Source organism: Dipodomys merriami, unplaced genomic scaffold, assembly GCF_024711535.1.
Source record: "Dipodomys merriami isolate MVZ:Mamm:240054 unplaced genomic scaffold, mDipMer1.0.p SCAF_821, whole genome shotgun sequence".
Classification (NCBI taxonomy): domain Eukaryota; kingdom Metazoa; phylum Chordata; class Mammalia; order Rodentia; family Heteromyidae; genus Dipodomys; species Dipodomys merriami.
Genome location: NW_027206426.1, coordinates 133,696 through 161,263, shown reverse-complemented (window position 1 = coordinate 161,263; position 27,568 = coordinate 133,696). Strand labels below are relative to the sequence as shown.

At 39.7% G+C, this 27,568-nt stretch overlaps 1 long non-coding RNA gene across 3 annotated transcripts; it reads left to right on the top strand.

Annotated features, from left to right (window-relative positions):
* Positions 1-11,539: 11,539 nt before the first annotated feature.
* Positions 11,540-13,924, top strand: LOC138819895 (uncharacterized). Of its 3 annotated transcripts, none has more exons than XR_011369677.1 (4): positions 11,540-11,769; positions 12,199-12,484; positions 12,872-12,988; positions 13,652-13,924. It is a non-coding gene; the product is annotated as an uncharacterized lncRNA (long non-coding RNA). The 3 variants fall into 3 exon arrangements; XR_011369678.1 differs by lacking the exon at positions 13,652-13,924 and adding an exon at positions 13,081-13,159; XR_011369676.1 differs by lacking the exon at positions 13,652-13,924 and having other exon boundaries at positions 12,872-13,115.
* The last annotated feature ends 13,644 nt before the right edge of the window (positions 13,925-27,568 follow it).

The window sequence follows — 27,568 nt, the reverse complement described above, 5'->3', positions numbered from 1 at the left end:
GATACAGGTGGACCCATTGCAATAATGAGATGTACAAGTAGTTATGTCGAAAAACGAACTTTACAACTTTGGTGTGGTGTGGGGGGTAGATCAGGTGGGGGGAAGGGGAGTATGGGAAGGGATTGGAGGGGAAACAAAGAGGAGGCAACAATGCTTGATAAGAAATGTACTCCTGAGGGGGGACCAAGATGGCGACGGGGCAGTAGGGAAACGCCACAGCTCTCTCCAACCAAAAAGAGAGTTCGAGTTCCAACGCTTAATTTCCCCAAGAGACCGACAACAGCAAAAAGACAAACACTCAGAGAAAAACCAGAGGCGGAGAATAACAAAAAAAGAAAGAGAGGAAAAGAAGAATTTCAAAACAGAGAAAAGCGAAGACCCCTCCCCCAACCTTTACTGGCCGCGCGGCAGTGCGCCAAGCCGCCGGCCAGCCTGCCCGGCGGGGGCTGTGGGAGCCCCAGAGACACAGCAGAGACACAGGGGGCCGCTTTCAGAACATCAGGTACTGGTTTGCAGAACAGCAGATCGCCAGGAACAGAGAAACCTACCAGCCAGGAGTCTCCACGAGGATCCCACCCCCACCCCTCACTCTCCACCCGAGCAGAGAGGCTCCATCCCGCCAAAGCCGCTGGCATCAGCAGAGTGACAAAAGGACCTGTCGGCAGACCACCCAGCCTGCCTGATCGCGATCGCAACGATCCAGCACTCTCCACCCGAGCAGAGAGGTTCCATCCCGCCAAAGCCGCTAGGTGCCAGCAGCGCGACAAAGGGTCCTGTCTGCAGACCACCCGCCCACCCGATCACGATCGCAATGACCCGGCGGGGTCACTCGGGCCCCAGAGGTACGGAGAAGAAGCTGCCTGAGCGTGGACACTCTTGACCCGACAGCTTCGACAGAGGCAGAGACAGAAAAGAATCACACAGAGCCACCACCGCCCAACCCAGCCCGGATTGCAACAACAACTGACGACCTACACCACACAGAAACAACCAGCTCCAGGGTGAGTACCCCACAGGGGAAGTGTATCCCTCAAGGGAGACCAGAGCTGGAGGGAATCCCCAGACCCTGACCTAGACTCCCTACCCCAGCACCCGGACCACAGGACCCACTAAAACTGGGAACTGTTTGAGAGCTCCACCAGCCCGTGGAGCACACTCAGCTGGCCAGGCTAGAGCAAGAGCACCCCTGGAAGGGAGCTTAAATGCCCAAGCCAGGAACAGCGCCCCTGGGTCAAGACTACCAACAGTAGAAGAAATTTGAACTGTGTCCCCCAGGCTGTATAACCTAGGTGGTATACACATCAGCACAGGCCTAACGAATGCGCTCCAGGCTGTATAACCTAGGTGGTATACACATCAGCACAGGCCTAACAAGCGTGCTCCAGGCTGGGGCCGGAACCAGGCCCGGGGACCCGGCGCCTGAACAACACAACCAACTCCTCCCAATTGAAGTAAAAAGCTGAGCATACGCCTCAACAGAGGGGAGAAAACCAGGAAACAACACTCCCCCGGGAAGCACGCCTGTGACAACAAAAGACCTGGAGGCCCAGGACAAGAGAAGCCCAAACCCCACCAAAACTCCACCCATATACCCTAGACTGGGAATTGGGCAACACAGGCTGCCAGTACCTGATAGTAAGCAGGAGGTCAGACTGTTAAGGCGGCTCAGCAATAGAGTGATAGTCTTGGATGTATGAGGCCCTGGATCTGATTCCTCAGCATCAGAAAAGCAAAAAGGGTCAGAAGTGGTGCTGTGGCTCAAACGGTAGGGTGCCAGCCTTGAGCTGAAAAACTGAGGGACAGCACCCAAACCTAGAGTTCAAGCCCACAACCAGCCCAAAACAAATAAACAAAAACACATCAGGAGCCCATAGCAGACTCCAGCATTTGGGAGAGTGCATCCAGAGCATCTGTTCTTCACAAGAGCACCCGTAGGAGCAAACACAAGCAGTCTAGGCTGCTCAACCCTTCCAAAGGCGGGAACTGCCAGCAATCTACAGCAGAGAGCTGAGAATCCTAAGTAAGTCAGAATAGCAGCTGGAAATAGGCTCCCAACAGAACCCAGATCAGGCACAGACTCTCTCTACCAATACAGAATCAGCAACCAAGCAAAGACAGACACACCAAAACAAAATTGAAGAGCAGTCTCCTGAACCTCCATGCGAAAATCACAGAGAAAAATCACAAGGTTTACTACCACCCAGGACAGCAAGCTCACCTCAAAAGCCAGCAGCCACACAGGGGAGAGCCCCAGTGGGAGCAAAGCAGGAATGGAAGACAAAGGCTACTTCCAAGGGTTGCTGGAGGCAATGACTCAAGAAATAAAGCGAGAAATTGATCAGAAATTGAAAGAGCACAAGGATGAACTATCCAAAGAGATACAGGGTATCAAACAAGAGATGCATGCAAAAATAGAAGCTGCACAAACCTCAGTAAGAAGTGAGATAAACGCCAAATTAGAGGTAATGCATACCTCATTGAGAGGTGAGATCAGTACTCTGAGAACCAACATTGAATCCATAAAAGGATCCATTTCCTCCATGCAAACCACAATAGAAGCCACTGTCAACAGAGTGAATGAAATGGAAGGTAGAGTGTCAGATACAGAAGACAGAATACACCAACTGGACCAAAAAGTGACAGATATGGAAAAATCACTCAAATTAAACCAAAGGGATATTCAAGAGCAAGCAGATAATGCTAAAAAATTTAACCTTCGCATAATTGGAGTGGACGAAGGTGAGGAATTCCAGAGCAAGGGAATGCAACACCTATTTAACAATACACTCAATGAAAATTTTCCCCACCTCAAAAACGACCATCTTAACTACATCACAAAAGCTTATCGAACACCCAACAAGCAAGACCCCAGGAGAAACACTTCTAGACACATTATAGAAAAAAGGATAGATCTGAATAATAAGCAAACAATCCTGCATGCAGCAAAAATGAAGAAGGAGCTATACTACAATGGGAAAAAAATAAGAATTACTGCAGATCTCTCCACACAAACAATGAATGCAAGAAAAGCCTGGGAAAGCACCATACGAGCCCTGAGAGCCAATAACTGCCAACCCAGACTGATCTACACGGCAAAGCTAGCATTCACATTTGATGGAGAACTGAAAACTTTTAATAGCAAAGAAAAACTAAATGAGTACATAAACATTAAGCCAGCATTACAAAGAATTCTAAGAGGGGGGACACAACCTGAAGAAAGCAGCCAGGAACTGGGGCCTGCCCCAAACAGGCGTTACTCAAAGTCTAACTGAGCAAGCACAGGAGGAAAGGAAAAAAGAAAAACTTAGGAAAACGGAATGGCAGGGAAAACAATGCATCTCTCTATACTTTCTCTTAATATAAATGGGCTGAATTCGCCAATTAAAAGAAAACGAACTGAGGACTGGATAAGAAAACAAGACCCATCCATCTGTTGCCTTCAGGAGACCCACCTCTCAGCCAAACATACAAACAAACTCAGAGTGAAGGGGTGGAAAAGGATCTACCAATCAAACGCCCCCAGTAAGAAAGCAGGTGTAGCTATCCTGATATCTGACAAAATAAACTTTTCATTAAAATCAGTACAGAAAGACAAGGACGGACACTACATATTAATAAAGGGAACAATCCAAGAGGAGGATATAACCATCATCAACTTATATGCCCCAAATATTGGTGCACCCAGATATGTCAAACAAATGCTCTCAAACTTACAGAATAAAATAGATCCCAATACGATAATACTAGGAGACTTTAACACACTACTCTCACCAAAGGACAGGTCTACCAACCAGAGGATTGGCAAAGAAGCTACCGAATTAAGAGAGGCCATACTTCAAGCGGAATTAACTGACATCTACCGAGTATTTCACCCTAAAACAACACAGTACACATTCTTCTCAGCAGCTCACGGAACTTTCTCCAAAATAGACCATATCATAGTTCATGCAAGGAACTTAAGCAAATACAAAGGGATCGACATAATCCCCTGTATCCTATCTGACCACAGTGGAATCAAGCTAGCTCTCAATAACAAAGCATACCGCAGAAATTTCTCCAATACATGGAAATTGAACAGCACACTCCTTAACAATGCCTGGATAACAGAAGAGATCAGAGAAGAAATAAAGCATTTCCTACAACTCAATGAAAATGAAAACACCTCACAAAGAAACTTGTGGGACACAGCAAAAGCAGTCCTGAGGGGCAAATTTATTGCCCTCAGTGCCCACATCAAGAGAATGGAGACAGACCAAGTAAATAATCTCATGTTGCAATTAAAACAGCTAGAAAAACAGGAAAAAATGGGACCTAAAGCTACTAGAAGAAGCCAGATAACCAAATTAAAAGCAGAGATTAACCAATTAGAAAATCAGAAAACCATAACCAAAATAAACCAAACAAAAAGCTGGTTCTTTGAAAAAATAAACAAAATTGATGGCCCATTGGCTAGATTAATTAAAAAAAGAAGAGAGGAAACCCATATTAATAGGATTAGGGATGGCACGGGAAACATCACCACACGTACCCAAGATATCCAAACAATTCTAACAGACTACTTTCAAAAGCTACACTCTCTAAAGGAAGAAAATCGGGCAGAAATGGATGCATTTTTAGAGAAATACAAGTTGCCCAAACTGAGCAAAGAAGAAGTTAACCAATTAAATAAGCCAATATCCTATAATGAGATACAGGAAGCTATCAAAAGTCTTCCAACAAAAAAAAGCCCAGGACCAGATGGATTCACAGCAGAATTCTATAAGACCTTCAAACAAGAACTAATACCCATACTCCTCAAGCTCTTCAGAGAAACAGAGAAGGAGGGAGCTATCCCAAACTCATTCTACGAAGCCAATATCACACTCATCCCCAAACCAGGCAAAGACCCAACCAAAAAGGAGAATTACAGGCCAATCTCCTTGATGAACACAGATGCAAAGATCCTTAACAAGATTCTAGCTAACAGAATCCAGAAACACATAAAAAAAATAATTCACTATGACCAGGTAGGCTTCATCCCAGAGACACAGGGATGGTTTAACATACGTAAGTCAATAAATGTAATCCAACATATCAACAGAGCCAAGGTCAAGAATCACATGATTATCGCTACAGATGCAGAAAAGGCCTTTGACAAAATTCAACATTCATTCATGCTAAAAGCTCTGGAGAAAATAGGAATAGAAGGAACATTTCTAAAAACAATAAAAGCCATTTATGACAGACCAATAGCTAATATTATACTTAATGGGGAAAAGCTACAACCAATTCTCCTAAAATCAGGAACAAGGCAAGGATGCCCACTGTCTCCACTCCTCTTCAATATAGTCCTAGAACCCTTAGCCAGGGCAATAAGGCAAGAAAAAGACATTAAAGGGATCCGCATAGGGAAAGAAGAAGTTAAACTATCCCTTTTTGCAGACGACATGATACTATACCTCCACGATCCCAAAAACTCCATCCCCAAACTCTTAGAAATCATAAATCACTTCGGCAAAATAGCAGGATACAAAATAAACCCACAAAAATCAGTTGCCTTCCTATATACTGATAATGTACAGGAAGAGAGGGAAATAAAGGGAGCAACCCCATTCACAATAACCTCCCGAAAAATAAAATATTTAGGAATTAACCTAACCAAAGATGTAAAAGAACTATTTAATGAGAACTATAAAAAGTTAAAGAAAGAAATTGCAGAAGACACTAGGAAATGGAAAGACCTCCCATGCTCCTGGATAGGCCGACTTAATATAGTAAAGATGGTAATACTTCCAAAACTAATATACAAATTCAACGCAATTCCTATTAAAATCCCAATGACGTACATCACTGAAATACAGAAAACAGTCCAAAAATTCATATGGAACAACAAAAGACCTAGAATAGCCAAAACAATTCTAGGGGATAAAGACAATATGGGAGGGCTATCCATGCCGAACTTCAAACTCTACTACAGAGCTATAATAACAAAGACAGCATGGTACTGGCACAAAAACAGACCCGAAGACCAATGGAACAGCATAGAAGATCCAGAAATAAATCCACAGGCCTACAGCCAGCTGATATTCGACAAAGGAGCCAAAGACATACAATGGAAGAAACACAGCCTCTTCAACCGCTGGTGCTGGGAAAACTGGGCAGACACATGCAGAAAACTATCACCAGCCTATCACCATGCACCAACATCAAGTCAAAATGGATTAAAGACCTTAACATTAAACCTGAATCTCTGAAACTACTGCAGGACAGAGTAGGAGAGACACTTGAACTAATAGGCACAGGAAGGAACTTCCTGAACAGAGTCCCAGGGTCACAACAAATTGGAGAGAGACTCAACAAATGGGACTACCTTAAAATAAAAAGCTTCTGCACAGATAAAGCTATTGCAACCAAGCTAGAAAGACAACCAACTAATTGGGAAAAAATATTTACCAGCAATATATCAGACAAGGGGTTAACATCCTGTATATACAGGGAACTCAAGAAACTAATCCCTCCCAAACCCAACAAACCAATTACTAAATGGGCAAGGGAACTAAAGAGGGACTTCTCAAATGAAGAAATAAAAATGGCAAAGAAACACATGAGGAAATGTTCATCATCCCTGGTGGTGAAGGAAATGCAAATAAAGACAACCCTGAGATACCACCTTACCCCAGTCAGAATGTCCCACATCCACAAATCAGCCAACGACAAATGCTGGAGGGGATGTGGAGAACGAGGAACGCTATTACACTGCTGGTGGGAATGTACACTCATACAACCACTTTGGAAAGCAGTCTGGAGGGTCCTTAGAAAGCTAAAGATTGACCTCCCTTATGACCCAGTCATACCACTTCTAGGCATCTACCCTGAACAACAGGAACCAATATATAAGGACACGTGCACCTCCATGTTTATTGCAGCACTGTTCCCAATAGCTAGGATATGGAAACAACCTAGATGCCCCACCACAGATGAATGGATCCAAAAATTGTGGTATCTATACACAATGGAATATTATGCAGCCATTAGAAATGACAAAATAATGGCATTTGCAGGGAAATGGATGGAGCTAGAAGGAATCATGTTGAGTTAGGTAAGCCAAGAACGAAGAGACAAATAGTACATGGTCTCCCTGATAAGTGGATGATGAATCCAAAATGTTAGGTGATATGACAAAACTAACAGGACTTAAGAAACAAAGAACTCCCACTCATCTGGTTGAACCACTACTAAATATCCCCATGCTGCTGATCACATATATGGTATATAACATATGAGCACCGTTATATATTACAGACTGTGATAGACAATTTGCTCCAGGAAAGTTAGAATGAACTTGTGACTTTAAATGAGCATCATTATTCCACAATACTGTGAATTTCCGGAAATTAAGTAATCACTTAATCACAATCAAAAAAAAAAAAAAAAAAAACCTTGGGGAAGGGAGGGAGGGAGGGGATGGTAGGGGGAAAACAATGGAGGGGGTAACAATGTTCAAGAGGAAGTGGAAGTGTACTCATTACCTCACTCATGTAACTGTAACCCTCTGTATAGTATCTTTACAATAAAAAAATTAAAAAAATAAAATAAAATAAAAAAGCCGGAAGTGGTGCTACAGCTCAGGTGGTAGAGTGCTAGCCTTGAGCTGAAGAGCTGAGGGACAGTGCCCAGGCCCAGAGTTCAGGCCCCATGACCGGATCAAAAAAAAAAAAAAAAGAAAAGAAATGTACCAGTTTTCTTGCCCATGTAATTGTAACTCCTCTGTATGGTATTCTCACAATTAAAAAAAAAAAGAAAGACTGAAAAGCTCAGAAGACATTTTGCTTTTACCGGCATGGTTCAACTAAAACCAGAAAACAGTTCTTTACATTTATATAAACTATTATATCTAGTGAGGATTTAAAAAGTTTTAGCATATATATTTTAAATTTTATGTCAAAATATTTGTTTATTTTTAATTTTTGTCAGTTGTGGGGTTTGAAATCTGGGCCTGGACGCTGTCCTTCAGCTCTTCACCTCAAGACTAGTGCTCTACCATTTGAACCACTGCCAGTTTTCTGGTGGCTCATTGGAGATAAGAGTCTCACGGACTTTCCTGCGTAGGCTGGCTTTGAATCATGATTCTCAGCTCTCAGACTCCTTACTAGCTAGGATTACAAATATGAACCACTGGCACCTACCTACATAATTATATTTTGCACATTTATGAGGTATGGTGTGGTAATCCCATGCATTTATATCTTGTGTAATTATCAAGCTATATCATATCCATTAGTTTCTGTGTGTAACATTTCTTTTTAATGAGACTGCTCAACCCTTATCTTTTCACTGTGATGAAATATATATTCTTAACTATAATCACTTTTCTTCTTGTGGTATACAATTAATATATTTACTTTTAGTCATGGAAGTCCGCTAATTAAGGTTATATAAAACATGAATTGTAAAGTGAAAAAAATGGTTCCATTACTTGTTTTATCAAAACAATTATGCCTTTTTTCAATTATATTTCTGTGGGAATGTGTAATATTCATTGATTTAATAGTTAAAATTGATAGCAGTTGATTCAAACTTGTATTTGAAAATTGCACACAACAAAAATATACTTCCACTTTCTTCTACCACATAATTAAAATAACAGTATAGCAAAGCTTGGTGTTAGAGGCTCATGTGTAGAATCCTAGAAACTCAGGAGGCTAAGAACTGAAGATTTTGTTTCAATGTCAGTCTAACCAGACAAAAATGTGAAAACTTGACTCAGACGTATACTAGATATTGCAAATAAGGGAAACCATGGGAACTATGCTTCTTTGGGCCTGGCTTACTTCACTTAATATAATTTTTCCAAGTCTTTCTATTTCCTAAAAAATGGGGCAATGTCATTCTTTCTGATGGAGGCATAGAATTCCATTGTGTATATATACCAATTTTCTTGATCCATTCATCTACTGAGGGGCATCTGGGTTGGTTCCATATCTTAGCTATGGTGAATAATGCTGCAATAAACATAGTCGTGCTGGTAGCTTTAGTGTGGTCTTGTTTGTGATCATTTCGGTAAATGCCCAAAAGTGGGATTGCTGGGAAACAGGGGAGCTCTATGTGGAGTCTATTGAGGAACCTCCATACTGTTTTCCAAAGTGGTTGAACAAGTTTACACTCCCACCAACAATGCAGTATAGTTCTCTTCTGTCCACATCTCCTCCAGCATTTGTTGTCATTAGAGTTCTTGATTATAAACGCACTCATTATCTTGCCCATGTAATTTTAACCCCTCTGTACAATATTTTCACAATAAAAAAATAAAAAATACAAAAAAAATGTGAAAACTTATCTCCAATTATCCAGCAAGAAGGAGAAGGTAAAGATGTGGCTCAAGGAATAGTGTCATCACCCATGAGCAAAAAATACAATGGAGACCATTAAACATAGAGTTCAAGCCCTAAAAATTGCATATACACAGAAAACAACAATAAAAAGTACTGTGAACATCAATAATGAAGACAAAATAGTAGAAAAGATAATGAGAAATGTTGTGTTAACATCTGGAGGACAGAAAGCATTTGACAGAATTTTGTTTCATGAGAGGGAAAAATCAAAGTCTCATTTGTACAATCTCATTGTATCTATTTGTGTTGAAACCTGGCTATTGGGTAACATGTGAAAGTGTAGATTGGATTACCTGACATAGCAGACATTGCCTGTGACTATACACCATCCCACTCGGCAAAAATCTAAACTTGTGCTTGTTAATTTAAATAAAACCTCATGTTAGAGACTGTTTGGTTCACATAGACAAGGGTCCTTATTTTGAGGCTTCAGACCAGTGCTTTTGTTTATAACCACTCCTGCTTTACACCCTTCTTAGCTGGCACCAAGCCAAGACTTTGAGCTATAGACCCCACTGCCTTAATCCCTCCCTTTCTCCAGCTAAAACTCATTTCACATGCTATCTATGTCTTAGCATTAGTTGTTTTCTTTCTAATCCCCACCAGAAAACTCTTATATACATGTAAATCTACTATAAATAACCTAGTTAGAAAAGGTAGTAAGTGTTTAGCATTGGCTGAGGCTCTCATCTGTAGATTTGCTCCTTAATAAATCTGTGCTACACTATCTCTTCTCCATGGCTTTTGAGTCTGACAACTGATTGGTTTGGTTTGATGTAATCCCATTTATCCAGACTTATTTTGATTTGTTGTGCTTCGTGATCTTTGGAAGTTTTGACCTATGCCAAGGGGCCCTCGTGTTTCCCCTAACCCTTCCTATAACATTTTCAAGGAATCTGGACTTACATTGAGGTCTTCGATCCATTTGGAATTGATTCTGGTGCAGAGGGATATATAAGGATATAACTACAGTTTTCTGTGTACAGCCAATTCTACCAGCACAATTTTTTGAAGAGGCTGTTGAGGAGCTTGAGGCCTGAGTGACTCCATCTTGAGCTAGATGTCATCTTCTGAAGTATGAGTTATGCAGCTGACCATGAGCCCAGCCTGGGAATGAACAGAAGAAGCAATTCCTTGGCAACTAGGAACATAAACTATCCTTGGGGAAACCACAGGCAGGCAGGTGCTGGAGGGCATGGTGACCCCCGCAGTTAGGCCACAGGTGGTGTTTGTTTAAAAAAGGAACCCTGCAGTTTAGCAAGTGTGTCCTTGAGACTCCCTGTGGTGCAAGCCAACCAGTTTAAAGTACTTCAACCCTCTGATCTAACCAACAACCTGTTTCTGCTTTGTAGTGCGCCAATCATACTATAAAATTGTATTAAGAGTTTCCCCGCGATGTGTTATAATTTGTTGTAAGATGCTATGATGTATACAAAGTCCCTGCCTTCCCTAAAAATTGTATAAAAAGTACTATAACCCTGGTCTTGGGGACTCTCAGCGTCATGGGCTGTGGGGGGACCAAGTTCCAGCTTGCAATAAAGACTCCTTTGCTTTTACATTGTTGATGGTCTCTGGTGGTCTTTTGGGTAAGGATTTCCAAATTCAGTTTTACATTTGGTGCATTGGCCGGGAATCCCCCCAAAGCCCACCCAGACGCCTTAACCAAGGAGTCATGAGAAGCCCGGCAAGTAAGTAGAGGCATTGCCATTCTGAAATCATCTGGTATTTGAGTTCCCTGCAGGTTCTGTATTGGGGTTGGCAAGAGGTCTTGGCGGACGTGCTATAAGACAGCCAACGGGGCCGGTGGGAGTTGTCCCTCAGATCTCCTGGGGGGTAAACTATCCACTAGTGCAGAAGCTTGAGTCTGGCACTTTCTGACTGATAGTTTACAGGGTAGGCTATCCACTAGTGCGGGGTCCGGCACTTTCTGACTGATAGTGTACAGGGTAGACTGTCCACTAGTGTGGACATTTGGGCCCATTTGTAGTCCAGCACTTTCTGACTGACAGTCTACAATGCACATGCTGTGAACATGTCTTGTCTCAGGGTTCAGTGTTTTGTCTGTGTGTCTTTTGGAATTCTTGGAATGTTTCTCCTCCCAGATTCATCCTGATGCAAGGGCTCAGAGGAGACTGGCTAACACCCCCTTAATATCTGTTTCGCTCTAGCTCCTTCTTTTTTTATGAAACTGCCACTGACCACCTGCAAGTGGCACCAGCAAGATCTTAGCCTCGGGCCTTAGCCCAGGGGGTCTGAGTACGGGGGAGAACCTGTCAGTCTGAGGGGACAGCCACTAGGAACTTCTTTCCCTTGCCCCAAGATGACTGGGAATTCTCCTCTGCCTTGGAAGGCTCCTGGGTCAATGTTTGCAGGAATCTAAAAGAAAAATCCTCCCGAGGTGAGTAGAGGGGGTCCGAGTCCCCTGGTAAGTGAGTGGTGTTGAGATGTTGCCCCATTCACTGAGACCTGATTTCGTCTTTGTGGCCACTTGTCTGTCTTGTTTACTTTGGTGTGTTTTCTGTTCTATGTTTTCTGAGGTAGGGAAGTTCTGGGTGAGAGTGGCAGGCTCACTCAGCAAGCTCTGGATTCAGCTTGAGAACAGCACAGATTTCTGGGGGCCCATTAGTCCCCAACTCAGCCTTTGGTTGTTGTTTTGTCTAGTTCCGTTTTAGAATTGGTACCAGTTTTAAATGTGAATCCTTGGTTTTTGTGTTTATCAGTGTTTTTGATATTTATTTGAACATCTCTGGGGGAATAAAAGTCTCAGCCTCCGGCTGGGCTTGGTCACAGACCTGCTAAGTCTCCCTCCCCCCTTCTTTTGTTACAGCAGCCAAGAGGAGGGGCATGGACAAGCCTCAGGTGCACCTTCTCCTGGTGGAGGCTGCTGGAGAGGTTAGGGTGTAGATAGCAGTGAGCCTGGTCTGGACTTTCAGCTGCTCCAGACAGCTTAACAATTTGTAAAGTGCTTTTGTCAAAATTGGGTAAAAATCAGGCCCGTTCAGTTTCAGGTGACCCCCTCACCCAGCCCTCCTCCAACAGAAGGGATTCAAAAGACTGATTAGTGAAATACCTTGCTAAACAAGCAAGCCCTGGAAAAATGAAGCTCAACAAAGGTACTTCGTTTAAAAGAAATATTGTCTTAAAATTTTTTAAAAAACTTTAGAAAATGTACGTACAACTGATTTTGATTTTTTGTGTGCTTTAAGATCTGTGTGAGTGTTTTGTATGTGTTTATGAACATGTTCAAGATAAGAGTTGTCAGCATGCTGTAACAATGGGTGAGTTTAAGTTTAAAATTCAAAAGATTATGAGGTTTGGACATTACCAAAAATTTTAAGGAATCTTCACATTGTTTTTAACGGCTTTTTAAAGATTCTTTAACTTAAAAATTAGAAAATCTGGTGTTGAGTTCTAATTTTATTCCCTTGTGGTCAGAGAGAATGCAAGGTTTCTGAATTTGGACAAGTTTGCTTTGTGGCCTAAAATGTGGTCTATTTTAGAAAATGTTCCATGTGCTGTTGAGAAAAACGTGTATTCTTGTGGAGAGCTGCAGGAGCCACGACCAAAGACAGCCAGGCAGTAAGGCGTGGCCACAAAAGCAACATTGTAGCTCCTTGGTAAGATGGCGCTGGCTCCCGCCTTCTGTCTTCCCGGTGACAAGTGCTCTCTGTAAAAACAACTCCTTATATGGCTATGACTTGGTTCCTAGTTTGCTTCCGTGTTTGCGACCCTATCGGTATATGCCACGTGGTGCTTCAGGATTGGCCATCCAGGAGACTTATAACCAGAGCGTGGGGGCGGGGGGGGGGGGTACAGAGAAGCAGGAAGAAGCGGGCAGAAGAAGCAGGAGAGAAGATGTTGTAAAAGGTCCTGAATAAACCGCATTGAGAAGAATCCCGGGTCGCGTCTTCCTTGCTGGTCGAGGTGGTCGCAACATATTCTTATGCTGCTGGGTGAAATTTTCGGCAGATGTCTGTTAAATCTAGTTGATCTTTGCAGTTGTTTAGATCTGCAGTTTCTTTGTTGAGTTTTTGCTGAGTTGATCTATCTAGTTGGGAAAGTGGTGTGTTAAAATCCCCAACAATTAATGTCTTTGGATCTATGTAGGATTTGAAGGAAAGTAGTGTTTCTTGGATAAATTTGGGTGCTCCGTTGTTTGGTGAATAGATATTTAGAATTGTAATATCCTCCTGAAGGAGAGATCCCTCAATTAGTATGTAGTGACATTCTTTGTCTCTTCTCACGAATTTTAATTTGAAGTCTATTTTATCTGATATTAGGATTGCAATTCCTGCCTGTTTATGGGGGCCATATCACCTTGCACCAGAATCAACTCCAAATGGATCAAAGACCTCGAGTCAAAACAGACACTCTGAAAACATTACAGGATGCAATAGGAGAAACGCTAGGTCTCCTTGGCACAGGCTGAAAATTTTTTTTTTAATTTTATTTTATTTTATTTGAGAACATACTGTACAGAGGGGCTACAATTACATGGGCAGGATGATGCATACATTTCTTACCAAGCATTGCAGCCTCCTCCTTTGTTTACCCTTCACCTCCCTTCCCCGCCTCCCCCCACCCAATTATACCCCCCTCCTCCCCACACACCGACATTGTAAAGCTGGTTTTGACATGACATTTTGTACTTCTCATTGTTGCAACAGGTCCACCTGAATCCTTAAACGACTTGTTTGTCCCCATCTCCTCCACATGTTATACTGACATCAAATATAGTGAAAGCGGGGGTTACACTGTGGGGGAGGGACACACAAAGCAACAAAGAAATAATCTTATAAATGCGTTAGAAACACATGCATGAAAGAAACAAAAACATTAAAATACATATTTAAGGGTTCATTTTCCTAACATCACATTATCTGACCTTTTCCGCTTGACTCATACCTATACTATATATTGCAAATAAGGGAAACCATGGGAGCTATGCTTCTTTGGGCCTGGCTTACTTCACTTAATATAATTTTTTCCAAACCTTTCCATTTCCTAACAAATGGGGAAATGTCATTCTTTCTGATGGAGGCATAGAATTCCATTGTGTATATATACCACATTTTCTTGATCCATTCATCTACTGAGGGGCATCTGGGTTGGTTCCATATCTTAGCTATGGTAAATAATGCTGCAATAAACATAGTTGTGCTGGTAGCTTTAGTGTGGTCTTGTTTGTAAACATTTGGGTAAATGCCCAAAAGTGGGATTGCTGGATCATAGGGGAGATCTATGTGAAGTCTTTTGAGGAAACTCCATACTGCTTTCCAAAGTGGTTGAACAAGTTTACATTCCCACCAACAATGAAGTAAGGTTCCTTTCTGTCCACATCCCCTCCAGCATCTGTTGTTGTTAGAGTTCTTGATTTTTGCTGTTCTAACTGGAGTGAGGTGATATCTCAATGTTGTTTTGATTTGCATTTCTTTTATTGCTAGGGATGTTGAACATTTCTTCATGTGTCTATTGGCTATCCTTCTTTCTTCTTCAGAGAAGCTTCTCTTTAAGTCTTTCGCCCACTTATTTATTGGGCAGTTGTTTCTTTGAGGATTTGTTGTTGGGGGGTTTAATTTTTTGAGTTCCAAGTATATTTTAGATATGAGACCCTTGTCCGTTGTATGGCTAGTAAAGATCTTCTCCCAATCGGTGGGCTTTCTATTGATCTTGCCAGCTATGTCATTTGCCCTGCAGAAGCTCTGCAATCTTATGCAATCCCATTTGTCTAACCTTTCTTTGATTTGTTGTGCTTCCGGATCTCTATTCAGAAAATTTCGGCCTGAGCCAAGGAGACCTAGGGTTTCTCCTATTCCATCCTGTAATGTTTTCAGAGTGTCTGCTTTGAGTTCAAGGTCTTTGATCCATTTGGAGTTGATTCTGGTGCAGGGTGATATATAAGGATCTAGCTTTAGTTTTCTACATGTAGTTAACCAATTTTGCCAGCACCATTTACTGAAGAGGCTGTCTTTCTTCCATTCTATTGTTTTAGCTTCCTTATCGAAGATTAGATGGCTATAGGTCTGTAGGTTCATTTCTGGGTTTTCAATTCTATTCCATTGGTCCTGAGGTCTGTTCTTATGCCAATACCAAGCTGTTTTGATTACTATGGCTTTATAGTAGAGTTTGAAATTTGGTATTGATATTCCTCCAGCAGTGTTCTTTCCGTTGAGAAGTGTTTTTGCTATTCGGGGTCTTTTATTGTTCCATATGAATTTTTGGATTGCCTCCTCTATTTCCTTGAAGAATGAGGGTGGAATTTTGATAGGTATCGCGTTGAATTTGTAGATAGCCTTGGGAAGTATTGCCATTTTCACGATGTTAATCTTGCCAATCCAGGAGCATGGGAGGTTTTGCCATTTTTTAAGTTCTGTGTTGATTTCCTTTTTCAAGATTTTAAAGTTTTCATCATAGAGGTCCTTCACTTCTTTGGTTAAGTTAATTCCTAGGTATTTTATTTTTTGTGGGGCTATTACAAATGGAGTTGCTTTCCTAATTTCAGCCACACTTTTCTCATTGTTGGCATACAGAAAAGCCATTGATTTTTGGGGGTTAATTTTATAACCTGCTACTTTGCCAAAGTTTTGAATCAGCTTGAGTAATTTGGGAGTGGAGTCTATGGGATTCTTTAAATACAAGATCATGAGGCTGAAAATTTTTTAATAGAGACCCAGAAACACAACAAATCAAAGAAAGGTTGGACAAATGAGATTGCATGAAGTTAGAGAGCTTCTGCATGGCAAAGGACATAGCTAGCAAGATCAATAGAAAGCCTACGGATTGGGAGATCTTCATTAGCCATACAATGGACAAGGGTCTCATATCTAATATATACTTAGAACTCAAAAAATTAAATCCCCCGACAACAAATCCTCAAAGAAACAACTGCCCAATAACTAAGTGGGCTAAAGACTTAAAGAGAAACTTCTCTGAAGAGGAAAGAAGGATGGCCAATCAACACATGAAGAAATGCTCAACCTCTCTAGCCATAAAAGAAATGCAAATCAAAACAACATTGAGATATCACCTCACTCCAGTTAGAATGGCTGAAATCAAGAACTCTAAAAACAACAGATGCTGGAGGGGATGTGGACAGAAGGGAACCTTACTGCATTGTTGGTGGTCATGTAAAGTTGTTCAACCACTTTGGAAAGTAGTATGGAGGTTCGTCAAAAGACTCCACATAGAGCTTCCATATGACCCAGCAATCACACTTTTGGGCATTTACCCAAAAGTATACAAACAAGACCACCAGCACGACTATGTTTATTGGAGCACTATTTACTATAGCTAAGTTATGGAACCAACCCAGATGCCCCTCAGTAGATGAATGGGTCAAGAAAATGTGGTATATATACACAATGGAATTCTATGACTCCATCAGAAAGAATGACATTGCCCCATTTGTTAAGAAGTTGAAAGACTTGGAAAAAATTATATTAAGTGAAGTAAGCGAAGCCCAAAGAAACATAGGTCCCATGGTTTCCCTTATTTGCAATATCTAGTATATGTCTGAGTCAAGCAGAAAAGGTCAGATCAGGTGATGTTAGGAAAATGAACTCTAAGATATGTATTCAAATGTGTTTTTTTCTTTCATGCATTTGTTTCTAATGCATTTATAAGATTATTTCTTTGTTGCTTTGTATGTCCCTCCCCCACAGTATAACCCCTGCTTTCACTGTATTTGATGTTGGTATAATTTGTGGAGGGGAAGGGGAAAAACAAGTCGTTTAAATAAGGATACAGGTGGACCCGTTGCAACAATGAAAAGTACAAGTTTTCATGTGGAAAACCAACTTTACAACTTTGTTGCGGGGGGGAGGGGCGGGAAGGATTGGGTGGGGGGGTGGGGGGAGGCTGGGAAGGGATGGAAAGGGGAAACAAAGGAGGAGGCTACAATGCTTGATAAGAAATGTACTCATTATCTTGCCCATCTAATTGTAACCCCTCTGTACAGTATTTTCACAATAAAAATAAATAAAAATTAAAAAATTAGAAATCTGGTATTTTAAAATCTAATATTTTAAAATGCATAAGGCTGTTTATACTGTAATCAAGATATCTGGCTTAACACAAATACATTGGCTGTTTGGAATTTAGTTCCTTGGCTAAAATTTGGGGATAAATATTAGAAATTTAAGTGTAAAGGTTAGTTTAACACTGTCAAAGATGTTACCTGTTCTGTCTGTCTAAAACTGTGTATTTCATTCGAGAACCAAGAGATAAGAAAAGGGAAAACTTAGAAACCAACAGAAGACCTGTCTTTAGGTGTGAGGAGTGAACAGGCAGAAGCGCAGTTCAGCTGGTCATGTATGGTGGGACAGGCCCTGAGGAAGTCCACAGATAATGGGACAGGCCCTGGGAGGAGTCCATGCATGGTGAAAGGGGGCAAACTGGCACAAAGGCAGTTCACCTAACACTAAAGAGTTGGCTTAGGTACGTGCCCATTCCATAGGAGGGGCCAAGTGGCCCATCTTTGTTCTGTCCCTTTTCCCTAGAGATTGACACTGGAAACATGATTGTTAAAATGAGTGATGTGATGATCTGATTAGTATTGCTAAAACTGCCCCTTGGACTTAAAAAGAGGATTAAAAAGTTTATTTGTATAATGTGATTTGCTTTCAATGATGTTCTACAAGTAGTATATGTTTCTAAAAGTCATAAGGGTGTTATGTCTAGCTTCTTGGTACAGTGATGGTGATTGTAATTCTTGCATTAAGGAAAAATTGACATTTAAGTTTAAAAGTTTTAGTGTGTATCTGTTTTAAAACAAGCAGCCAAGAGACAATGAATGACACTTTGCCTCAAGATTTAAGAGATTTTTTAAAATGCAACTAAAAACTAATGTATAGAATATTAAAAAGGAGATTAATAGGAGGCTTAAAAATTAGGAATGGATTTTTGGATATAAAGTTTAAGAGTAAAATTGTTCTTAATATTTGCCTCAAAGTGCACAAAGGAAAAATTAGGATTACCAAAATAATTGCTATTCTAGTTTGCTCTTATAGGTTTTTTTTTAAACAGTTTCCAGCAAGCCCAGAGCAAAGTACAAAGGATTCTTACAAGTTTGTTAGATGTAATTTTGGCTTTTATAAGTTCCAGGTAAGAGCATGCTTAAAAGCTACTTCTATGTTGACCACCTTGTTGCTTTTAATTGGAATAAAGTGGCCTTCTATAAGACTCATTGATCTGCAAACTGGTTCGAAGTCAGCCCAGGGAAGAAAAAGGTCCCTGTGAGACTGTCACCTCTAATCATCCAGCAGAGTGCTGAACGAGCAAGCAGAGTTGCTTTGGGACTCAAAGTGGCAGAGTGCTAACCTTGAGCTGTAGAGCTGAGGGACAGCACTCAGGCCCTGAGTTCAAGTTTAGCGACCAACTAAGGGAAATGCCAATGAGGCATTTTTTCCAGTGTGGAGAAGACACTCCTGGAACGAAAGCAATGGTGGAGCATCCAGAGGTAGTAAGCCACTGCTTGGATGGCAGAAATGTCAGATCCTAGAGTCATTTGTGCATGGCCCTTCAAGAATTGATCAGAGCCAGGAGGTCATGCGAAGACAGTTTGTAAGCATGCCTAATGTCCATGACTATTTACCTCGTAAGGGACAGGAACTTGCCATCCTGTGACAGTAGTAAAAAGCTAAAGTTATAAAATGTGGGGGATAGTTTAAATCCCAACCCTTGTATGTGCCAAAAATTCTAATTGGCAATAATTTTTGAGCTGACACCAGCTACATGAAATTCATCTCCTCAGGAAAAAGTTTGTAAACCTGTAAGTGTGTTTCTATTGATATCTCTCTGAAGGTCTGCATAGGTAACTGGGGCATCATTAGAGACCACATTCCTAAGCCATCCAGAAAGATGCTTTTGCAAACCAGAAGGCTTGTTTACAAGCTACACTGCTGTAGCCAGAGAAAAGGTTTGTGCATTTGCCAAAAGTTAAAATATCGTTCTTTGTAAAATAGGCTAAGGTTATAGGTTCCTGGCTAGGTAGGATCAACACCCCTGAGTCAGCTTAAAGAAGTTACAGAAGATGAATATTCACCCATCTTCTGCTTTTAAGAACAAGGGACCAGAGTCACTTTAAAAAGTTGTGTCCAAATAGACAGAAGGAAAAGGCATGGGAAATAGTACAGGCCTGAGCCCTCTATATCTGCCTAGAAAATCAGCCTTATTAAAAGAACTATCTAGTTTAAATAGTTGTCATCTTGGTAAATTGTCGTGGGCTATTGTCTAAATAGTCTTAAAAACTAGTGGGGTCACAGCCAGCCTAGCCTATGCAATGTATCCTTAACCAGTCTGTGTAGGAATTTGCAGCCCAGCAGGAGGTGTGACAGTCCCTTGAAGCCACTGAAAGACCCTGCTGCTGCTGCTACAGCTTGACAGTCCCCTGGAAGAAATCTACATTGTTACCCTGACCACCTCCACTGTGAAAAAAGTAGAGTGAACTGCCTGATTCCATCACCTGAGACTGCATCCTGGTTGAAAGCTGCTAAAACTGAGATCTTGTGGGACATTCTTTTGGGTGATATCCAGAAACCTTCTCTATTCCCACAGTGGATATTGGGGGCAAGGATATCACTGGCTTGCTTGCCTTAGGCACTTCAGTGCATAGTGACTGAAAATCCACTCTATAGTCACAGCCAAGTTTGGCTCTGGTATGGTAATAACCTGAGTTTGTTTTCAATACAGGTAGTAATGAGACCCAGCCCTGCTCTTAGCCTTAAAATCTAGCAAGTTTCTGCATACCAGTGGTGACTTGAGGCTGCTCTGAGATAACTTGGTTCTGCAAGCCAAAGGAAAAATGGGCATTTTAAAACTCTAGCCACAAAGAAGTTCAAGGAATTGCAAACAAGAGGAGGGTAGTAAAGAAAGCCTTGGGAAAGGAATTGGGAAAAAATTAGTATCCTCTTTGGATAAAAAAGGATTTGAAAAGTAAGGATTGTCTTAAAACATTAAGTCATTGGAGTAAAGAAGACAAACCTCAGACAGTTTAAGTATGTAGTAAATGGTATGAGTATGTCTTAATATTGGAGCTTCATGAGTACTGCTGGTATAAAATTAAGTTAACTGATATACAGAGTCAGGACTGGTGGAAAAAAATGTAAGGGCCTTTGGTACTGTTAATTTTGTTACTCACAGTCGGGTCCAGTGTTGTAAACCGGCTAGGGATGTTTGTTAGAAAACGCATTAACACTGTACAGCTGATGATCTTAAAGGCTCAATATCATCTGGTACCCAATGGAGAACATGATGTGTGCCCATAAGGACCATGATTGGCCCTTAAGGCCTATCAGAAAGGGGGAAATGAGGAGCCTGAGGCCTGAGTGACTCCATCTTGAGCTAGATGTCATCTTCTGAAGTATGAGTTATGCAGCTGACCATGAGCCCGACCTGGGAATGAACAGAAGAAGCAATTCCCTGGCAACTGGGAACATAAACTATCCTTGGGGAAACCGCAGGCAGGCAGGTGCTGGAGGGCATGGTGACCCCCGCAGTCAGGCCACAGGTGGTGTTTGTTTATAAAAGGAGCCCTGCAGTTTAGCAAGTGTGTCCTTGAGACTCCCTGTGGTGCAAGCCAACCAGTTTAAAGTACTTCAACCCTCTGATCTAACCAACAACCTGTTTCTGCTTTGTAGTGCGCCAGTCATACTATAGAATTGTATTAAGAGTTTCCCTGCGATGTGTTATAATTTGTTGTAAGATGCTATGATGTATACAAAGTCCCTGCCTTCCCTAAAAATTGTATAAAAAGTACTATAACCCTGGTCTTGGGGCCTCTTAGCGTCATGGGCTGCTGCCATGTATGTGGTGGGACCAAGTTCTAGCTTGCAATAAAGACTCCTTTGCTTTTACATTGTTGATGGTCTCTGGTGGTATTTTGGGTAAGGATTTCCAAATTCGGTTTTACACTGTCTTTCTTCCATCCTGTTTCTGGCTCCCTTATCAAAGATTATGTGCCTGTAGGAGTGGATTCATTTCTGGGTCTTCAATTCTGTTGTATTGATGGAATTCTGTGCTTCTATCGGAAAGAATGGCACTACCCCATTCCTGAGGAATTGGAAAAACTGGAAAAAATGATATTAAGTGAAATAAGCCAGATCCAATTAAATATATACTGCATGATTTTCCTCATTTATAATAACTAGAATATGCCCATAAATCTAAAGTTAATCCAGTAGGTAGTAAAAGACAAATAATTATACTTGGGCATGAATAACTAACAGCAATCTAAGCATTCACATGGTGAAAGCAAGGGCAGCTATTCTTAGGAGAGGATCACAATGGCTCAATACCTATGTACATATGACCATATTGCAATGAACTCTAAGAATCAATCATGCATATGAAATACATATATCTGTATACAATTTAATAGATGTCATAAAATAACCGACTTCCCTGTAATCTCAAAGCAAAATTGTAGGTTTAGAAGATAAAATTGAGGAATGTTTTCAAAACAAAAACTAAAATATATAGAGGAAAAAGTGGGAGAGAAAAGATAAGATGAAAAGTAGAGTAGCTATCTATTGAAGAATTCATAAAAAATTTCCAAAACTATACAAGAGAGCTGGGGTACAGCTCAGTTGTAGGACTAGACTAATATATACAAAGCCATGGGTTCAATCTCCAAGAAGGCATAATAAGGTAATAAATAGTAATAATAAAATAATTACTTGAAATAAATGCTTTCATGTTAGAGAGGCCTGATTCTTAAAACAGTATACAAATTACTCTCAATTCTTGTATCCAATGACATAAAACCACAAGAATGAAGAGGAAATAGTTTTCCTTTTCTATCCTTTCCTTTAGTTTTCTGTTTTCTTCTTTTCTTTTTTCCTTTGGCACTACTGGTGCTTGAAGTTGCTAAGGCTCTGACCACTATTTTTCAGATGAGGTCTTACTTCTTGGCCAAGCCTCCTTTGAGCAATAATTTCTTACCTATGGCTTCCACAAACATGAGATAACAGGGAAATTACACTATACCTAGCTTTCTGTGTTTTTATAGTTTCTCACTTTTTTTTTGTCAGAACTGGCCCTGGATGTTGGTGTTCTAAAGTTCTGCCTTCTAATTAGCAAGCTTGGACTCAGACTATTTTCCAATGTAAACATTCGATATTGACTTCTATTTTCTAGATATCATTAAATTCTATTGAGCTTAGTATGGATCTTTATGATGTTATAAGAAGAACACAGAGAAATCCCTTGAATATTTTCCCAGTTTCTTTAAATATTTATAGAATGACATCACAAGTAGGACATTAATATTTCACAAGTGCCTTATGCAGACTTCAGTTACTTTAATTATTTTGTGCACATATTAAGTCCAATATAATTTTATCAATTCTATATTAATATATCATATTTACAGATAACGTTTCTTTACCAAAAATGAGTCTTGTCTCATGCTTCCCTTTTATAATTAAACCCACTACTTCTCTTTGTCCCATCCCAAACCTGTTTCATCCTGGCAACCAACACATTTTTTTTTCTCCGACTTCTAGCTCATGCAATAAATAAGCTTTTAGAATTTCCTTCAGATCTATGGTAGATTATTGTCAGTTGTTGTATGCCTTAATAATGTATTGTATTCCCAGAAGTTGCCTTTGGTTCTGTCATTATAGAATGTAGCACAATTCGTTTCCCATTTACCTGAAGAAAGCCTGAACTGACTAGAGGAAATAATGCTGGTATAAACCTATGTGTTTTGGCCTTTGGGTGAATGTTACATTTTATTTCTATGAGACAAAGCCTAAAGAACTCAATTCCTGTTGCATATTTCATATTCTAGGAACCTGTCAAAATGTTTTCAGAAGTGGCTTTCCCATTTGAATTCCTGCCAGCATCCAGTTTCTCTGTTTCTTGATAGCATTTAGTACGGACATTGTTGTATTATGTGAAGTAATTCTCATATATGTTTTATAATGTCATTTTAGTTTTAATGTGCATTCATTTGATGACTGATGATGCTTTTCTTGTGCTTATTTTTCACAACATGTATTTTGCTGGTTTCTACTCGATTTTTTTTTTTAACATTAGGTTTTGAGCATTTTATGTAGAGTCTACATTTGAGGCATTCTTCAGGTACAGGATTTGCAAATATTTTATCCTTGACTATGGGTACCCTTCATCATCATTACCACCACCATCATCATCATCACTATTAGTATTACTATTATTAATTTTGTACATGTATGTATGGTCCTGGGGATTGAAATCAGGGCCCCTGAGATTTGTTGCATTTTGTTAACAATTTGCCATTTGAGGGGCTGGGAAGGTGGCTCAATGTAGAGCGCTTGCCTTGCATGCATGAGGCCCTGGGTTCTATTCCTCAGCACCACACAAGCAAAAAAGAAAAAAGCCAGAAGTGGCACTGTGGCTCAAGTGGTAGAGTGCTAGCCTTGAGCTGAAGAGCTGAGGGACAGCACCTAGGCCCAGAGTTCAGGCCCCACGACTGGACCCAAAAAATAAAAAATAAAAAAAATAAAAAAAAACAATTTACCATTTGAGTCATGCCTCACTTCTGGCTTTTTTGCTGATTAAGCAGAGATAAGATTCTCAGGGACTTTATTTTGTGGGCTGCCTTCAAACAGTAATACTCAAATCACAGCCTAGCTGTGATGAGATACATGAGCACCCTGCTCCTAAATTCTATTCACTATTTGTATACGAGACTAAATTATTTTTGACTTTTATTGAGTTTTATTGAGTTATACTATATCAAGTTTTCCTTTCCAATAATTTTAATGCCATACTTAAGTATGCTTAAATTGTCAAGACATCTTCCTTTGCTTTATATTTACATCACTCTTTTGTTTTATATGCCACTTTCAAAACCTGCTTGAAGATAATATTTGAATAAATTGTTATATTTAAGTCAACGTTCACTTTTTAATTCTCCCCAATACTGTCTAATCTATCACCACTTATTAAAGAGAATGTCATTCCACAAGTGTTTGGTTTTAAACTCTTATTAAATATTCCTTGATAATATGTATGTGGCTCTAATCTGGTGCCGTCCAGACCCATTGAGCTTTATAATCTTTCCTCTACAAATATAACAATTTTACACTAACACCTTTAATATTAGACAGAGAAATATATTCCAGTTTATTTTCTTTTGTCAATGAGTCAAGAGTGCTGGTCAGGTGTTTCAAGAAATTGTCATAAACTTATAAATAAAATTGTGAAGCTGGGTACTGTCAGCTCATGCTTATAATCCTAGCTGCATAGGAGACTGAGATCTGAGGATTGCGGTTCAAAGCCAGCTGGAACAGGAATGTCTGTGAGACTCTTATCTCCAATTAATCACCAGAAATCCAGAAGTGGCACAGTTGCTCAAGTGGTAGAGCACTCACTTTGAGCTGAAGAGCTGAGGGACAGTACCCAGGCCCAGATTTCAAGCCCCAAGAATGACCAAATAAAAGGAGGGGGATGAAGCAGGAGACAATTAAATAACTTTGCTCAAATGTATCCTCCAATCCACAAAAATTATATGTCTGTATTTACTTAGATTTTTGCCTTTATATTCAGCATTTTATAATTTTCAATGATACTGGGTGAACAACACTGAAATACATTTTGACGATGTGTGGAGATAGCACAAAGACATTAACAGAAAACAGTTGAAAAATAAGGGGCAATGGGAATGGAGAAAGACAGAAACAGGTTAATCAGGCCTTTGATCAATATGTGCATGTGCAAAATATTTCAATAAGATTTCTTCGTACAATTAATATGCACCAATTAATAAATATCTTCCAAAGGCATTGGTATTCATGTATGACATAAAGGATAAATACAGATTCTCTGGTGAAATGAAACAAAGATAGACGCGAAAATACATAATTATAGTAATTGTGTAAACGAACTAAGAAATTTGGTCAACATTCTGAGGGCTCATGGTTCATTAGACTAGAAGGCCATTGGTGTCTAAGATAATACTAAAATGTTAGACTTGAGCCTATCTTTAAGACTGCTTAATGCTAAAGTAAAATCAATAAAGGACATGTTTGGCAAATAAAGTAAAATGATCGCTTATGGACAAATGAAAATAATAATATACATATATAGTTATTTGTATATATACACATATAAATATGAAATATGCATAGGTACACATAGTATGTATAGATATGCACTTATTTAAAGAGATTTGAATCAGAAATATATTAAGAGCATATTAATGCCAATGAAAAACTTTAACCATCCTGAATATGTTATCCAAAAATCCAAATACATATCTCTGTAATAATATACCAACAACCAAAGAACATATTAAAAGATCATAGCATACCTAGACATTGCATACATATAGAGATTAGTGGAAATAGAAACAACAATAAGATAGCACTGCACAACCACTATGTAGAAATTGGAATCCTTATACATTGTTGCTTAGCACTTAAAGTGATATAGTCAGTTTATTAAACATACTGGGAATCTTTAAGATACTACACATCTAGTTGCTCTATTATCCAGCATTTTAAGTCATAGTTTTATATACAAAATAGATTTCAACACATGACCAATGAGACACATGTACAAGAATATAGATAGCAAAACCTTTTACAATAATATATAATAAAATATTGAAATGCCCATTGAGGACATTATATAATTCTATACATGTATACAAAACAATACGGCCTATCTGTCAGAAAAATTTACATGAACTTACTTGGGAAACACTAATATTACATGGGAGAAATGGATAAAATAGACTGCATTTTCTAATTAAATGAGCTTTTTAAAATTGGTACATCTGTAGTGGTAGACTATGAAGTAATGTTTGGTCAAGTGGAGGGTAGGTTGAAATGATGACAGGAAGTGACTACTAATAAATATTGGAGTATTTTGAGGGGGTAGTAATGATAAAATGTTCTAGAGCTGAAGGTGATGTTCATAGTCAACTCTTAACTTTCTATGAATCATTGTACTTTATCGAAGAATTACAGATTGCATTTGCATTAACCTTAGGAAAAATTTTAGAATAGTAGTGGGTGAATCTGAGTGTTAATTTAGCATTTAAAATCACAGAATTCTGTAATGCATAAGTTTAGTATGTTGATGAATGAGACTATCAATAAAATACGAATTGTGACATATCCTCTAAGTGACTATATATGACATTGTGAGTCAGTGAATCTTCTACAAAATTATGTAAATTGAGAGATGAGATAGGATTGAGAAGGATGAGAGACAATGATCATCAAGATGCATTGTACTGGGCTAGGAATGTGGCTTAGTGGTAGACTTACTTAGTGGTAGTGAGAAGCCCTGGGTTTGATTCCTCAGTACTACATAAACAAAACAAGCTGGAATTGGTACTGTGACACAAGTTGCAGAGTGCTAGCATGAGGAAAAGAAGCTCAAGGACAGTGCCCATTGTCAAGGCCCTAAGTTCAAGACCCAGGACTGGCAAAAAAAAAAAAAAAAAAAAAGGAAGCATTGTATTAAGACAGACACTAGCAGCTCATGCCTGTAATCCTAGATACTCAGGAGGCTGAGGATTGAGGTTTGAAGCCAGCCCAGGCAGGAAAGTCCATGAAATTCTTATCTCCAGTGAAATCTGAGAAAAATCTGAAAGTGCTGCTGTTCCTCCAGTGATAGATTTCTAGTGTTCATCCAAAGGAGCTCAGGGTCAGCTCCCAGGCAAAGAGTTCAAACCTCAGGAGAGAAAAAAGGAAAACAAAATAACTCACTAAACACTATTTATAAACTGCCTGGTCAAACAGCAACCCCCAATCACATACTTAAAGTTAATTAAAAATATGATTAGAATAAAATGCAAGTCATTTTAGGGACCAAACATAGATAGAATACAAAGGTTGTTTACAGGGACAAAGTAAATTTTATATCACGCAGTTTGAGTTGAAATTTGTTCTTCAGTCTTATTAAATCATTTGTGAAATTGACAATAGTGCCAATTACAGATTTATTTCCTTGAGGAAAAGGGTGAATTCTGATGTCTTGTCATAGCAAACCTTAGTGGTAAATTTTTTGCCTCTTTTTGAAGTATAACTGATATTTTAAAGTAGATTTGCCCTACTATAATATTAATTTAATCAATCATTTCATTAGGGCAATGTTGGTCAGATTTTTTCCAGTAAATCTTATCCCTTATAATAAATGAGAACATGCTGTGTCAGTCTCCTATTAATATGACAAAATCGTTTATGAAATCAACTTAAAAGGAG